We start from the raw sequence: 14638 nt of genomic DNA on the forward strand, positions 1-14638 counted from the left end.
ATTATACTTCAATTAAAAAAAAAAAGAAATAGTCAATTCCAGCATTGAAGGCAGGCAAAAAAAAGTCATAAATTCTTCCTCAAAACAGTTGTTTTTTTTTTTTTGCGGGGAAGGATTTGCCCTGAGCTAACATCTGTTGCCAATCTTGCCTCTTCTTTTTCCTTCTCTCCAAAGCCCCAAGCATGGTTGTACATCCTAGTTGTAAGTTCTTCCAATTCTTCCATGTGAAGCCGCCATCACAGCACAGCAACTGACAGCAGCTGGGTGGTGTGGTTCAGCGACCTGGAAACGAACCCGGGCCACCAAAGCGGAAAGCAGGAACTTTAACCAATAGGTCATCAGGGCTGGCTCAACAGTTAGTTCTTTTAAAGTGGAAACTCCTCGTTTGGGAAACCAAGTCTGGCACGGTGGCCATACTGGCTAACGGTCTTTAGAGCATTGGCTTGAAGCCAGGAGTACACATCCTGGGGCCCTGAAGAGCTCTTTAAAAATACACGGCCAGGCCCAACTCTAAACAAACTTCAAGAATGGAGCCTAGGCAATCTATTTTGAAAATCTCCCCAGGGAGTTTTGATGTATACCTTGATTAACTGGATTAGAAGAAAAACCAAATTATCAGAGAGTGTCCCCTCAGTGCCTACACCAGAGAAGGTGAAATTTCCCCTGGAGTTTCAATTTTGAATTATCTTCACCAATTCCCACCAGCCCCTACCTCCACCAGTATCCGAATAGTCCAACTCCCGCCCGTTCAAACTGCTCTCACGAAGGATCTCTTAAAGTCATTCACACTACACTGTACATAACTGGTAAGACTTAATCCTTATTCCCACTTTAGGGCTAATTTGATTTATTTTTCTTTGAAATAGTATTATAATACAGCTGAAAATGCAGAGATGACATCCCTTGAGTAAAGCAGGGCCTCTGAACCTTGACACTGTTGAAGTATGGGGCTGGATACTTCTTTGTCATGGGGTCCATCCTGGGTATTGTAGGATGTTTAGCAGCATCCATGGCCTCTATTCACTAGATGATAGTATCACTCTCCCGAGTTGTAACAATGAAAAATGTCTCCAAACTATTTAGTGACTACTGGGGGGACGTGGGTGGGGAGGTGGGCACAAAGGGTGAAGGGGTGCACGTATATGGTGGCTGACAAATAATAACGTACAACTGAAAATTCACAATGTTGTTAACTATCATAACCTCAATTAAAAAAAGAAAGTCTCCAGACATTGCTAAATGTCCCCTGGAGGACAACCTGGCTCTGTCTTGAGAACCAGAACAATCCAATATGGCATATCAGTAGGCAATAGGGTGCTTAGTGCACAAAGGTAGACCCTGTAGGTATTCAGAAGTGGGGAGGACCATGGTGGGCTAAGAAATCTGGAGAGCTCCATATAAGAGGCAGAACCTGTTGGACCTAGATTGAGAAGAAGAGGGCATTAGTGCCTTCACTCGTGTTTTTGTACTCTACATGTAGAATGATTTGAATTTTCACTATGGTCAAAGGACAGGAATGACTCAAATTATGGAATTTTAGGCCTGAGTTAATTCATGGCCAAAGTGTTTGAAGAATTGGAGAGACTTTCCTGGTGCTCCCCAAATCTAGGTGCTCACCTAAAGGTAAAAATGGCCTTGAGGAAGCAAACTCTGGTCAAAAGAGGCTCTGGGAAGCTGGAGACAGCTGAGGCAAATTCCAGAAGTTGGGTCACCGAAAAGTTGCCCACTTCCCAGTGCTGTGACAATACTCCAGAGCCCTGTGACACTGGGCAAAAGACAGCCTTGGCCCTCTTGGTAGACCTTACTGTAGAAACAGTCACAGTTCAGAAATAGTGTTGCTGTTTGCCGTGAAACAATAAAAAATAACGATGAAGGGTGCAGCGCCAGCAGGCCAAAGAGGCCTCCACTAGGAGACGTTGCTGAAATCTGAAGGTGTGCATAGGGGTGGTGTAAATAACTTCCCCATTGATGAGTCCTGAATCAGAGGACAGCATTTCTATGGTGTCAGGCAATCGTCCTATTCAGGCTGGGGTGTCACCTGACAGGAGCCAGGGGAGTAATGCCCTGGGGAGTAGCTCCACTGTAACCTTCTGCCATGTCCTCTCAGGGCCTAGTTTTAATTACACCAGGATCCAGGGTTTCACATTTGTCCTGGATGACACTGTTCCTTCCAGCTACCTTCCCATTGTTTTATCTTTCTCTTGGGCGACTACCATTTCGTATTATTGACTCATTGCCATGGTTTCCATTTGATGTGGGATGATGTCACAGCCAGTGAGGAATAGAGCTCCCTGTTTTCTCTGTTTACAGCCTGCTACAGCTCTCTTTTCACACTTCTTACAGCACAGCTAATGCTCACGCAATCAGTTCTCTTTTACACGGCTCTGCCTTCCACTGGACATGTGATTTCCAGCAAAATGAAATGAAAACTGGGGTGCACAGCGTCAGTGGTGAGCATCCAGAGGCAGGTTTGGTTCATTATCACAGAAACAGCCTCAGGCACAGGCAGTAAAAAGTCCTGATACAGGATGATAAATTCTACATCTTTTAATAGTTTTTTTATTACACAAATAGAAAACTTTAAAACTAAAGGTCCATAAAAAGACATCAAAACCATCCATCATCAGACCACACAGAGCTCACTGCTGTCAACATTTTCACTCGTATCTAGACTTTGTTCCGTGCATATGTGTAGCAGGGATGGGAGTCCCTAAATGGAGATTGGGTGTGTGGACACGGCTTCACCCTTTATCAGACATAGAACGGTGTGTTTTGTTATGTGCCGATACGCACAGGGACTTCAGCATTCTGGATGAAGGAGAAGGGATTTATATGTTTACTTGGGGGAAAGAAATGAGGCTCTCCCAGGTCCCACTGAGTGAGTTTGAGACACTGTGGAAAAAAAAGCTAGATATAATTAGATCCGGAAGGAGCTAACTCTCCTGAGACTCTGGGACTCAGAGCAAAAGCCGCCTTGCTCTGGTGGCCTAGTTGGCAAAGAAGGACACAGAATAAAGGGAGGCCCTTTCTCCCTGGGTCCACCACAAACCACCATGAAGCTGAGGCAGCCTGAGGTTTCAGGCCTTCTGTGGCTCAGGAAGGAATAGCCTTTTGGATGTCTCCATGGAAACGCCTTGCAGGCACTCACCCTCAACGTGTCGGAAACCGAACTCTTACCAAATCCGTTCCCCTCGCTGTGTTCCCAACCGGTGAATGTCACCACCACCACCTACCAGTTGTACAAGTGACACACTTGGGAGTCACCCCAGCCTTTTACCTCACCCTCATCTTCCATATCCCATCACCCATCAAGGCCAGCAGAATCTACACTCCACTTTTCTCTTGAATCCATGTCCACTGCCACTGTCCTAGTTCAGAACAACATCATCTGGTTACCTGGATTGTTCCATAGCTTCCTAGAAGGAATGGTAGCCTCTGTCTCAGCCCTCCTCAATCCCTCCTCCCCAATGCTGTTGGAGTGGTCCTTCTAACACAAAATGGAACCATGTCACACCGCTGCTCAGATGATGTCAGTGGCACCTCATTATCTATGTAGCCTGGCATACAAGGCTCTTCACAGTCAAACCTTACTGGGCAGCCTTATAATTTTGCCTCAGCCCATCTCTGCATCCTATTCACTCCTCACGCTTTTATAATGTCAAGCCATGTGAAGCTCCCTGAACGTGCCATATTCTCTCCCCCTCCCTCTCTACTTTCCCCTACTTATCTTCCTAAAAAACACTCTCTTTTCAAGTTTCATTTAAAAGATTTCTCATCTTTTAAGCCATCTCTGGCTCCTCTAAGGAGATTTAAGCATCTCTTCTCCTATGTTCTTATTGTAGCTTGTTCATAAATTTATTTTAGTTTCTTCAGATTCTACTGTCATTGTGGGTGAGCAGGCCTATGTCCTCAATAATTTGTAAGCCCCCTTGAGAAGAGGAACATGCCTTTTGATCTTGAGGTCTCAGCATTTAGCACTGACCGTCGTTAGTACACATGGGGTGTTCAGGAAATATTTGACATATATACAAATGAATGGATGAATAAACAAATGACAAACAAATAAACCCCAAATCCTAAACTTAAACAAATAAGCCCAAACTTTTGCCCTGTCCTTAAACTTTCCCCTCGGTGTGGATACTGCACATCAGCATAAGGCAGATTCTGCCTGAGCCTATTAACACAACAGGAGGTTAGGACTCATGGAAATTAGAAGCACAAGCTTCGGAGTCAGACCACCCTGAGTTCAAATCTGGGTTGTGTCACTTATTAGCCATATGACAGTTAATCTGCATGAGCTTCTGTTTTCTACTAACCTCGGGGCAGCCTTACAATCTTACTCCTCTCTATCCATCTGTGCAGCCCAACTCCTTATTTATGTGATGCTCCCCAAACACGCCATTTCTGTCTCTTTCTGTTCAATGAAAGGATATTAGTACATACTTCCTAGTGTTTTTGCAAGGATGAAATGATGTATTTTATGTAACGAATTTAGCATAATACCTGACATGTAGGAATTGCTCAATAAAAGACATTTGTTATTTCTATTATTTTTAGAGTTTATTTCACTACTGTGTCATCTAAGCACTGCAATAATTGTTCTTAACCTTTTTAGTGGCAAAGAACCTCTTAAGAGTCTTTCCACATAGACACAAATGTCACATACAATTTCAAGAATGTCAAGAAACTCTCCAAAGAGTCCCAAGGAATCCACATTGAGACTCCTCATACTAGAAGGTGGAAAAGCAAGAAGCATTATGGTTCTAACTGTCTTTTGCTTTTTAAAAAATCTGAAATGTAGTTGCAAATTGTCAATGACTAGGGGAAGGACCACAGATACATCTGAATTTCTTAATACCTCTGGCAAAATGCCATCAGACTAGGATAACTATTTGAAGAAAAACTTTGATAGTTTGGGAAATTCAGCCCAGGGACTTATCCTAACTTTCTAGTGAACCCCATTTGCTCCTCAGTTGTACATTGGCCCGTGATTCTCCTAAAACTTTTCAAGATGGATAAAGTCAATGGCAATCTGTTAGCCACAGAGTCACCTAAATTAGCACTATCAAATATTGCATTATAGGAAAGTTTTAAATCAAAATATGTCCCTGAAACCCCCCTAGAAATGCCTGGAGTCTTCCTTCCCTACTACAGAGATGAAATTGCACACTGCAAAGTAAGTGCGTTACTGAGAGGTAACACACATCTTAGAAAAATTCAGAAAAACTGGGTGTTATTCTGAGTCTCCTCCAGTCAGCCGGGAGTAGTATGCTCCCAGTGTCTGGAAATGACACTGACACTGTGGCAATCAAAACCTAATCGGTGCTTGCATTTCTAATAGAATTTATCAGGTACAAGTTTTTTTTTTGTCAATAGGGGAATATAGATTTTTTCTTTTTAAATAAATTTATCTTTTACAGCCTGCTACAGCTCTCTTTTCACACTTCCTACAACACAGCTAATACTCACACAATCAGTTCTCTTTTACACTAGAAATGCACTAGAAGCCCTCTTGAATTAATGAACTGTGATGACGAAATGTATAAAAAGTTAAGAATCCTTTTCTTATGTTAATAATTACCCAATAATTTGAAAATTTTCTAAGTTTGGATTTTAACATTTAAGGCATGTAAATAACAAAATACAGCCACATAATGTTGAGGTAATCTGTAATGCACTTAATTTTTCTTTCTACTTTGGTAAAACACCTCACTTGAACTGACCCTCATTTGGACTGAAATTAATATTTTAATCAAGTAGAAAATTGCTCATCTAAGATTGGCAGCCTTGCCTGCCAACATACAGTATTTTCTAGGTAATCATCATGGCTATAAACAGAATGTCAGAGCTGGGACAAATAAACATCTGTTGCATGACTTGAAAGTAACAAATTAAATGTTCAACTCTCCATTCATCCTTGGCCATTTTGGTGAAGACTGCTTATTACTTCCCAATATCCATCCTCTTCTCTTCCTTTACTAAGAACCTCCCTCTCAAGTTTTGACAGAACATACGGCTGATCAACAAAATGTGCTCCAGTTCCCACCAATGAGATGTGAGTAGGAGTGATTTGTGCAACTTCCCCACTGCATTACATCCTTAAAATCAGTTAGATTCAGTTCTTATTCCCCTCCTTTTCATTCTCAGGGATTAGAGTGAAGATGAGGTCTAAACCAGTTTTGACCATTGGGAGTAGAGCAGCATCCTGGGGGAGGGCTGACAAACAGGATAAAAGGAACCTGGATCCTTGGTACCTGGGGAGGCACAGCCACCTCTTTACCTTGGATTGCTTGCTGGCCTCTGGTCTGTTATGAGAGAGAGAAAACTAAACTTCTATCCCATTTAAGCCACTGTATGTGAATTTCTTTGTTACAGCAGCTAGCTTGTACCCTAATTGAGCCATGGTCCACTTTACGATGATACATGGTATGTTAGGTAGCCTCTAAGATGGTCCCCAACAATCCCTGCTCCCTGGTATGCACGCCCTTGTGTAAATCCCTTTCTGTTGAACGTGGGCTTGCTTAGTGACTCTTTTCTAACCAACAGAGTGTGGCAAAGATGATAGGATGTCACTTCCATGATTGTTTCAAAAGATTATAACTTCCCTTTTGCTAGCAGATTCTCTCCTTTGCTGGCTTTGATGATGCAAGTTGCCATGTAGAAGAGGCCTATGTGGCATGGAACTGAAGGGACAGCCAGCAAGACACTGAATCCCTCAGTCCAACAGCCTACAATGACCTCAATTCTTCCAACAACCCTGTGAGCTTGGAAACCGATCCTTCCCTGGTCCAGCCCGAAGATAACTATGTCCCAGCTGACAGCTTGTTTGCACTCTGAGAGACCCTGAAGTATCAGAAGTAGCTAAGCTTTGCCCAGATTCCTGACTCACAGCAACTCTGAGACAATAAATGTGTATTGTCTTAAGTTTTGGGGCGGGGGGTGGGGTGGTGAGGAAGATTTGTCCTAAGCTAACATCCGTTGCCAATCTTCCTCTAATTTGTATGTGGGATGCCTCCACAGCATGGCTGATGAGTGGAGTAGGTCTGCGCCCAGCATCCAAACCCACGAACCAGGGCCGCTGAAGTGGAGTGCGTGGAACTTTAACCACTCGGCCATGGGGCTGGTCCTCTATTGTTTTAAGTTTTGTGTTCATTTGTTATGCAGCAATAGTTAACTCTTGCCACAGAGACATAATTTTACTTCTGTACAATGATACGATGTAGACGTAGTGTGTTGAGGTGAGAAAGTTAATTTTAAAATATCAGAGAAGGAGGTAGGACCTCACAGAGAAGGTTGGACCTCACAGGGTACCAGTTCTTTGACGTGCCAGCGAGTTCCAAGGCATGATCCTCTGCTTTGGAGGTCCATAGACTTGATTTACTAGTAAGCCCAGAGTTGTTCATGCTCAGGGGAACTTAACTGGCTAAATAAACTCTCAAGAGGGTTCTATCTGAATCAGAATGCTAATTTGTTAATTTACCCTGAGGAATAAAACTGCCAAGTGGATCAGATAAATTATATCTTTATAAGGTGGAGCTTTTCAAGGCTCATTTCAATGCCACCTTCTTTTCTTCTTCTAGACTGTCTCCAGAAAAATCTCTAATAAGCATACACACACATATAGATAGATAGATAGATAGATAGATAGTTAGATAGATAGATAGATCTCACACATTTTCACATTCAGACTATCTTTTGCAAGCTCATGATACCACTGATTAGGCCATAGCTTGCTTTCACAATCAGCCATACCTTGATTAGATTTCTAGATCTGGTTAAACCCGGTTGGTCCTAGTAGACATCTGAAGGCCAAATGAGCCTGGATCTTCCCATCTGGCCTGCTTCCTTGGGGCTGAGTCTTGCTCAGGCACAAGATGACTTTTCATCCAAATTCCTTTGGAGTCCTGGCCAAAGTTGCCAAGGGCTGACGGGACTGGACCATGGCCATTAATGCCATCCATCTTCAGCACCCCTGGTGCCTATGCCTGTGTTGGCTTTCTATTTGTTTCCACCTACTGCTTACAGACAATGACTTTCTTGCCCACTGTAACAGGGACCTCTTGTGCCCCACCTCACGTTCTCTCTGTCCACCTTTTACTCTAGTCACTGCTGTGACGACCAGCTTCAGGTGGGTTTATACCTGATGGCATATTGCCTCAGCTGCACTTTGTTGTCTTTTGATTTCTACTGGGGGCCTCTCAGAGGTTTTAGAGTAGGACACCTGCAGAAAGCTGCTTGGTACTCACCCTGGTGCAGCCTCAGCGATGGGGAGTTTAATCCCCCTAAGGCGACCCTGGACTAATGAGGGAAGATGCCAGTGGATCAATACTGAGGTCCATTCTGTTTGTCTTCCCAGGAGTTTCTGAAGGCAGGATGGAGCCCTCCTCACCTACAGTGTTGATGACTCAAAAGTGTACCCTGGCCTTGGCTCTCCCTCTCTCCTTGCATCACCCTCCCAGTTCCCCAACTCCTGTTCCCTAGGATTGCTTCCCCAAATCAACTAACTACGTGCAAGTCCTTAACTCAGGGTCTGCTTCCTAGGAGAACCCTGACTGAGATTTACCCCAGAGGCTCATTCCCTCTGGGCCATCCCTCTGTGATGCCATCACTTACTGATTTCCCTGTCAGTGCTCCGCTGATGCCTTTGGCCTCTGCTACTACTGCTGGCATCCTACACAACAAAGAAGACCTGTTTACCTCCCAAGTCTTACATTTTACTTTAGTCTTCTCTACTTAAATGCCCTCCACTCCACTTTAGCATCCACACTGGAAATTGACATTACCTTCCACAGCTCCCTTTCTGAAATCTTAAACGTCAATATCCCATCCTTATACATCCATATCCTCTCTCTGTCCTGTTTCCTCATTTTTAACCCCATTCTCCCATCTTTAAACCTCATTGAGGCCTCTGGTTCTTGGACCACTCTATCTTCATTCCCTTTGAGCTCATTCCCTTCCCTAGCCATTCTAGACTTTAGACTTTGTTACTTCAATTACTCTGCAGGAGGGCTCTTTGCCTTTCTGCATCTGTATCTTTTGCCTTCTGGAACTTATTTTTTATCATCCAAATCATCCAATGATTCAATTCACAATCAAGCAGCTGTGCACTGCTGCACAAAATCACACCATCAGGCAGAATGGTGTCACTCTAGATATAGTCTCCAAACTCAGCTGAACATTCCTCACCACCCAACCCTGTCTAATTATGTGTCCTGCTTCTATGCTATCATAGCACCCTTTGCATTTGACACATACACACATCATTCAACACATATTTCATTAGCATTTATTATAAGTCAGGTGTTGCATTAAGTGTTAGAGATGGAATTCTGAATGACAAATATCGTCCCTGCCCTTTGTGATGCTCATATTATACTCAAATGATTGTACTGTACTTGGCTGGGTCCATCATTAGACTGACCTTGCCTTACTTATATTTAGGATCCAAAGTTTGTGGCCTATAGTAGAGCTTTTATATATTTTTGTTGTATAAATGAACAAATGACTGGAAAAGATAACTACTGCAGACAGCTAAGCCTATCTGTAATATCCAAATTTTCCTATTCAACACTTAAAGGGTCATCCGTTCTTAGGGTAACTACAAGGTCCATGAGAAGAAAAGAAGCATCATTTGATTATACTTCACTTCCCCGAGTGTTTATTGTCATTCTCCGTTTGGATGCCAAGTTTTAAAAAATCTGTAGAGAAGTTTAGCCCAAATTATGCCCAAGACAGTACATCTACCCTCATGTAACTTGCGTGAGCTTCCCTGTCCATGTCTGCTAAGTTTCTATCTTTTGGCCTCTGCCTCCACGTGTCTCTGAGGGTCCTTTCTTGTTGGCTGCTCTCTGTCTGCTCTGGACATTAATTCCTGGGTTGGGGCGGGGAGTGCTGCAGTACGTAGGAACCACCTAGAATACCATGCAGTTGCCTGTTGGTTGGAGGAGATCTCTCTGGCCAAATGGGCCAACAAATTAAGGGGAAAGCATGGCAGTGAGGAGGGTCTTGAGACAGATAAGGCTCCGGGAATTAAGAGGAAGCTCCCTTCCTTCCAACTCCAAATGTCTATGTCCAGAATGCTTTTATTTCAGAGTCTTTCTACCTAATTACTACATTGATGTGGTAATTGAGCACATGGTCCTATAAAGCCTGGATGAATAGCAGTCATCAGGCAATAGGAGAAAAGGAAGAAATTGCAAAGACAACAATTTCCCCTGATATGAACCATTGCCTCCTTGATGAGCCTTACCCAGACACATCATTTTAACCCGATGGCTCCAGATCTGGGTTATAGGAATGCCTTTTACAGCTCTCCTACAAAATCTCTCTTTTACACCTCTCTCTACAAAATCACAGGAATTTGTAGTGTTTCTTTGTAAGTTTCCTAGACCATGGGCACATTGGAGAGATATTTTCTTATGTAACTCCAGGACATGGCTATTACCAGTTATTCAACCAATTCTGTGCTAATTAATTATTTTCTTCTCTAAAACGCATAATATTCAGATAAAGAAAAGGGTTTCAAACCCAATTTGTAACACACCAGCATATTGCTATTATTTTGAAAGTTGGTCAAGAAAGTCTCAGAAAAATTCTTCAAGTAAAATTAATTTATTTTGTATCAATAAAATACACGTATTTTTTAACGTTTTCCTTTTTTTCCGATAGGCCTGTGATTCAGGTGAGGAACATAAAGTGAAGCCGTAGTTTGATCGTATGTCCCAGTTTTAGAGAGTTGGTGTTAGATGCCAAGGGGTGCCTTTAAGGTGTGTACTTCTGACTCAGGAGTTCTGGTTCCTCCAGGGAGAAAGGACGCAAAGTACCAGCCCAGATTGCAGCTTAGGTTTCAGTCAAGCACAAGATAAAGGAAGGAAATGGAATTGATCACAGAGGGTTAGAAAACCGAAGATGTGGGAGCCAAACACGGAACTTTCCTCTCCAGCCTCTCCTTTTTTTTTTTTTTTTAAAGATTGGCCCTGAGCTAACATCTATTGCCAATCTTCCTCTTTTTTTATTTTCCTCTTCTTCCTAAAGCCCCCCAGTACATAGTTGTATATTCTAGTTGTAGGTCCCTCTAGTTCTGCTATGTGGGACACCGTCTCAACATGGCTTGATGAGCGGTACCATGCCCGTGCCCAGGATCCTAACCAGTGAAACCCTGGGCTGCTGGAGCTGAGCGCATGGACTTAACCACTCGGCCATGGGGCGGCCCCTCCAGCCTCTTCTTGACTATTCCTGTCCTGCTCCATTTGCACCCCATGTCACAGCCAAATGAGCTCCTTTGTCGACTCTCTTCAAGTTGCCCATGCTTTCTCTACTTCCTCGCCTCTCTGCTTGCTGTTACCTCTGCTCCAAAGACCTTCCCTCTCCCTTCCCACCTCTTCTCTATTTGTCCTGGATAAACGGATAAATGAGCGAGGAGGTTTTGGAATATTGTCCCATTTCACTCTGTACTTCCCCTACCACTTAGCACGTTATATTTGAGTTGCTTGTTTAATTGGGCATTTCCCTCAGTAGACCAGGCTTCTTGAGGGCAGGGACCATGTCCGTCTTGCTTGCTGTTGTAGCCCCAGCACCCAGCTCCACATCGTGGCTCATGGTAGGTGTACAGCTGACGCTGAGTGAATGAATGAACTTTCATCCTCCCCCTCTACAGAAGACTTATCCTTCTGAACGAAGAGCTTTACCCAAGTTTTGCCTGAACCTTCCTGTCTAACTTGGATTTGGGATGGCACTCCCAGCAATACAGCCTACCGCAAAATTTCCCAAACCATTTTAGACATCAAAACCCCTTGAAATTAGAATGCACTGATAGAACATCGACAAGAGGTCAAGAGATGTTATAGGGACTTGATTTATAGTCATACCAGAAAAATGATGGACAAAATAATTGTTATAATAAATTATTAAAATTTGATCAATCTTGTTTTTTATTTTTTTTAACTTTATGTGATGGCGAAACACATTTATATATAACCCTAGATGGATTTTTACGTTTGTTTGCCATGTAGGTTCTAGTTAGGCAAGTCTGGAAGAGCTGGGGGGACTAGAAGTGTATACCAGCGGGGGAAGGAGGAAAAGAAGATGGAGAAACACAGACAAACAGACCCTGCAGTTGGCAGGCTAGAAGTCAGTCTTGGGGAGCCACGTCTTAAGGGACATTTTGTAATGAAGTTATCCATGATGTGAAGGAAACATCTCCTCGGTTTCTACCACAAAATCTTTGGTAAAATCTACCTTGGACACTAATGCCCTATTGAATAGGTTTTCAATTATGGAAATTGGGAGAAGAACTGTCAGGAACAGCACAGGACAAACACAGAGGATGCTGTGGAGACAGGCAACTTTCTGAGTGCCCACTGGAAGGCCCACCTCAGCACAGTGATGAACCTAAATGGACCACATCTGGTTTCGAAGGCCTTAAAGGCTAATAATGATTATCATTGAAGGTTATCTTTAGAGCGTAGTAAAAGTGAATTATACCGCAAAGCACAGAGAAAAACTAGGCAGTTTTTACCCATCCACCTCAATGCAAAAGCTATATTATTCACAGATGCTGCTTCCAGCTCTCTTCTCTGTCTTTCAAAAATTCTAATGACCTCTCTCTGTCTCTCAATTTCTGTGTCATTCTTTTCTTTGTGATCTTTTTCTGTGAACTCATTGACCTTTTCATAGTTTCTCTCACCTTTTTTATCCCATTGGCACAATAAAGGTACAAGGAGCTAAATATAAAACATAATATTCTTTAGACGGTATGACAACAGAAAGCCTATTTAAAGTTCAGTATTCTTGTCTCTTTCATAAAATTGTCACAACAAAAATTAGGAAAACGGAATATTTTAAAAGGAAACACATAAAAATCTAATTTTACCTGTTAATATAAAATGTGATATCAAAAAGTACATTTTCAGGGGCTGGCCCAGTGGCATAGTGGTTAAGTTCATGCACTCTGCTTCCATGGCCTGGGGTTCATGGGTTCAGATCCTGGGTGCGGACACACACACCATTCATCAAGCTGTGCTGTGGCAGCATCCCACATACAAAAAATAGAGGAAAGTTGGCACAGATGTTAGCTCAGTGACAATCTTCCTCAAGTAAAAAGAGGAAGATTGGCAACAGAGGTTAACTCAGGGCCAATCTTCCTCACCCACAAAAAAATACATTTTCATTGAAAACTGTTCTTGTGTCTTTTTTCATAGATTGTCGTAATTGTAGGAATGACTTTGTTGAATCAAAATCCCAACGTGAGGTGTAGCATTAAATCTATATTTTCCTTTCATTGCAAAAATCCCATGTTGTACATGTGTGTTAGAGTGAAAAGAAGAGCCCAAATAGCAGATTTGCAAAATCTTGGTAGTCTCGACTTAGATTATTCCAGAATAATTCATTGTTTTACTTTGGACAGCTTTCTTCTAGGAACTTTTAGAAAGCAAAAGTATAACCTTCATTTGATGGTTCTAACTTTTGATTATTTGATTATGGCACAGTTTGAGAATCTCGAGACTCTTCTTTTTGTTTGAAAACATTCTTCTTTGAGCCACAGATCTGTGGAGAATGAGTTTGTGTAGTATAAATATTTAATATATAAGAAACATTAAATATTAATTTATGTTGAAATTGTAAGACAAGATACATAACATAGAGCAACAGTCATTGAATAAATGACATGGATCAACCTGAAATCAATGCTGCTTATGCATCAATATGGAGGGAGAACATTTTGCATTCTTATATCAGCATTAGTCTTTCAAGGAAAGTCTTCTTGGGTATGGCAGATTATTACATAATATTTGGGGTCATCCTATAAAAGTATATTTTGCATTTCTCTTTCTGAGAACATCTAGATTAAAAGGAATCACTAGCGTTGGTCCAATTTACCTTGTTTTCTAGCTCAAGAGTGAATGTTTTGAGACACAGTAGTGTTTCAGTGAACTTGGTTTGGGAAATGCTTCTATGGCAGGCCAACTCTAAGATGGACCTTAATGATCCCTGCTTCCTGGTCTTCATACTCATGTGTAATCTCCCCTTGAATGTTAGTGGGATTTGTGACCTACTTCTAGCCAACAGAGAATAGCAAAAATGATGGGATGTCCTCCTATGATCAAGTTACGTAAGATAGTGACTTCGTCTTTCTAGCAGACTCTCCCTTTCTGGCTTTAATGAAGAAAGCTGCCATGTTGAGAGGTCCAAATGGCAAGAGATGGAGAGAGTGGCCTTGGCCCAAGCTAGCAAGGAACTGAATCCTGTCCACAACCACAAGAACTTAGAAGCAGATCCTTCCCCACTTGAGCCTTCATGTAAGACCTCAGCTCTGGCAGACAGCTCAATCAATCTCAGTGTAAGAGACTTGGGAACACAGGACCCAGGCAAGCTGTGCCTGAATTCTCAGCCCACAGAAACCAGAAGATAATAGGTGTGTGTTTTTAAGTCAGTAAGGTTGTGGTTATCTGTTACACAGTAATGGACAACAAATACACTGCTCTGACCTGAATTCTAAGTTAGAATTTAAATATTAATGCTGATAATTTTTCAGTTTTTATTAAGAATTTTCTTTAAATCAGGGGCTTTCAAGTATAATCTGAATTACAGGGAACAAATCCTCGTTCCTTTGGATGACATAAATTGATAAGTTATGGAT

The sequence above is a fragment of the Equus przewalskii genome, chromosome 31, assembly GCF_037783145.1.
Source record: "Equus przewalskii isolate Varuska chromosome 31, EquPr2, whole genome shotgun sequence".
In the NCBI taxonomy this organism is placed as follows: Eukaryota; Metazoa; Chordata; class Mammalia; order Perissodactyla; family Equidae; genus Equus; species Equus przewalskii.